Source organism: Cavia porcellus, unplaced genomic scaffold (assembly GCF_034190915.1).
Source record: "Cavia porcellus strain 051 isolate PalLab524CR breed Dunkin Hartley unplaced genomic scaffold, mCavPor4.1 scaffold_22, whole genome shotgun sequence".
Lineage (NCBI taxonomy): Eukaryota > Metazoa > Chordata > Mammalia > Rodentia > Caviidae > Cavia > Cavia porcellus.
The window spans coordinates 38,223,494-38,226,543 of NW_026947505.1; the positions used below are offsets into that span (position 1 = coordinate 38,223,494).

General features: G+C 33.0%; 1 pseudogene; it reads left to right on the forward strand.

Annotated features, from left to right (window-relative positions):
- The first annotated feature begins 1,792 nt into the window (after positions 1-1,792).
- Positions 1,793-2,514, forward strand: LOC100723159 (large ribosomal subunit protein uL30-like; annotated as a pseudogene).
- The last annotated feature ends 536 nt before the right edge of the window (positions 2,515-3,050 follow it).

Genomic DNA, 3,050 nt, shown 5'->3' on the forward strand with positions numbered 1-3,050 from the left:
TTGTGACCAGCAGTTCATGACTCCAGGGTGGAAAGAAACTATGAATAGTGGAGGCAGACATTTGTGGCCACACAAGGAGGGTGGCACAGAAACAGACAACATGAAGAGAAAGACAGTTTGAAAAAGCAACAGTAACTTTTCAGTGCAATGTCAGGATTAATCAAGTGAAAAACTTTAAACCTGTGCTTGTGGAGAATAGATGGAAAGGACAGGTATTGGCTTTCCGTTTGGTATCAAATCTGCACAGATGCATGATCACTGATGTGTAAAATTTCATAGATGTCACATGCATACATGAAGAAAATATGTAATATGATAAAAACAGTGTGGCACACTGCTTCACAGTATAGGAGCTGGTGCCAGAATGCCAAAATCCATATCCTGACTCTATTGCTCACACACTATGTCACCGGGAGTAGTCACTTACAATTGTAAGACTGATTTGTACAATGAAGATATTTGTAGCATTTATAGAGAAGTAAATTCCAGAGAAAGTACTTGTCTGAGGAAATTTTCATGATTGTGCATTGATTGAAAATTAAATATGACACTAAAAAGCATGGTCTACAAAGGGGAAAAAAAGAGAAGACAAATTGGAGTATTAGTAAAATTTAAAAGGTTTCCACTTCAAAATATGATATTTAAAAAATAATAGGCAAGGACAAAATACTTTTGAATCATTTATCTGATCAGTAACTTGTATCCAAGATATATAAAGAATATTAATAATAAGGAAAATATATTATAATGCAATTAAAATGAGGAAAAGACTTGAATGGACATTTCATTCAGCAGTAAAAAAGAGAAAGATTTTCACAAAGACCCAGAGAAGAAGAATAATAATGATCACAATACCAATGTTGAACCTAAAAGACTATGAAATTATCTTTAAGTTAAATTCTGTCCTCAATGAAATTAACAGTAGCTTATACAACAAGTACTAATTTTAAACATTTGATGTTGAATTACAAAGTCATAAAAAATTCATATAATTTCATCTTGTATAGCAAATTTTAGAGCTAAATAATTTGTCATTTAACTTCAAATACACACATGTGCATACAAATTTATTAATAGATTAAGACTGACAAAATGAAATCAGAATAGCAATTCCCTCTGTATAATGAACTGTTACATAGTTATCTTCTACTTTGTACCATTGACATGCTGATATGCAATGTATGGGATATTTTATGGCTTCTGATTGCAATACATTGCACATATTTTTCCTTCATATATTTTTGGCATGTTGATTGATTTGTGTTATATTTTGCTAATCTAAGGAAGTGAAATTGAAATTCATTATCTTGTTTTTCTTAGTTTCTTTTCTCTAATTGTTGAGAGAAAATACATGAGGCCCAAAGTCAAGCAAGGGAAAGTTTATTTTTTACAGTTTTGGGGGTTTCAGTCCATACTCAGCTGGCTCCAAGGCTGGATGGCATGGCAGGGCCACAGTGCACCACACCTTCTTCCTGCCCTAACATTGTATGCTGGCTTTACCTCTGGGTGAGTACAGAATTCACACCGTCAATCCCAATGCTAGACAATGAACCAATCACGAACACTGGATTCAGCCACATCTGTGATTGCATGAGGTTGAGGGGTATCCAAACAAAAACCATAACACTGTTGTTGATTTACTGTTTTTTCACTTATGAATTACTACTGATCTTTCAAAATTAATTAACCATTGAGTATTCTCATCCATATAGATTTATTTTCAAGCAATCCATATTATCAGTAAAAAGGTTATTAGCTCTTTTCAGTCTGGAACCATAAAACATGTCAAAAGAAGAAAAAGATGGTTCTTGCTGTGCCAGAAACTCTTAACAAAAAGTGAAAACATTTCACAGAGTTGAAAGTAAAGTATCTAAGAAACAAGTTTTCCCAAAAGATGCTTTGAAAGGCAAGGAGGAAGTTCATCTAGGAAAATGCCAGTCACTATCATAAAGAATAAACTCTGTAGACAGATGCACGAAACTGAGCTTCAAATGACTAGGACAGCAAGAAAAGCTGGAAACTTTTATGTACTTGAAGAGCCCAAATTAGAATTTGTCATCCAGACCAGAGGTATTAATGGTGTGAGCCCAAACGTCTGTGACAGGTTGCAGCTGCTTCTCCTTTGCCAAATCTTCAATGGTACCTGTTAAGCTCAATAAGGCTTTAGTGAACATGCTGAGAATTGTGGAACCATATATTGCATGGGAGTACCCAAACCCAAGCTCAGTAAGTGAAGCAATGCACAAACATGGCCTCAGCAAAATCAAATTGCCTAACAGATAACTCATTGATTGCTCTATCTCTTGATCAATATGGCATCATCTGAATGGAGGATCTGATTGTTGAGAGCTACATAGTTGGAAAATGCTTCAAAGAGACAAGTGACTTCCTGTAGACCTTCAAGTATCATCTCCATGAGGTAGGATGAAGAAAAGGACCACCCATTTTGTGAAAGGTGGAGTTGCTGGAAATAGGGAAGCGCAGATCAACAGGCTTATTAGAAGGATGAACTGAAGTATCTACCATGATGTTTTTATGACTTAATCAGTTAATATGAAGTTTATGATTACAAATTGAAAAAATGCGACTAAAAGATTTCCTTAAGTATTTTATTTGTTGCTAATATACAGAATTACATTCCCTTGAATATTGATCTTATATCTAGAACTTTTGCTAAATTCCCATATTCATTCTATTATTAACTAAAGACCACACATTATCAATACAAAAACCACATTTTTCTTTAAAGAATCATATTTTTCTTTAAAAAAATAGCAATATTTATTTACTTTCCATTTCATATACATTTCCCACTCAGCTAAATTACTTTGCATTCTAGTACATAAAGATAAATGAAAATTGGAGTCATTTTATTGTTGTGTTAATTGTTGCAGTTTGAAGGAAAATATCTTTCAAATTTTGTTATAATGTAGGTTAGCTGCATAACATTTTAATGCTATATATAATTATACATACTTATATATTTTTATTATATAATACACAATGTTGTATTAAATTAGTGTTTTCCTCTTTATTCTATTTTTGTGTTT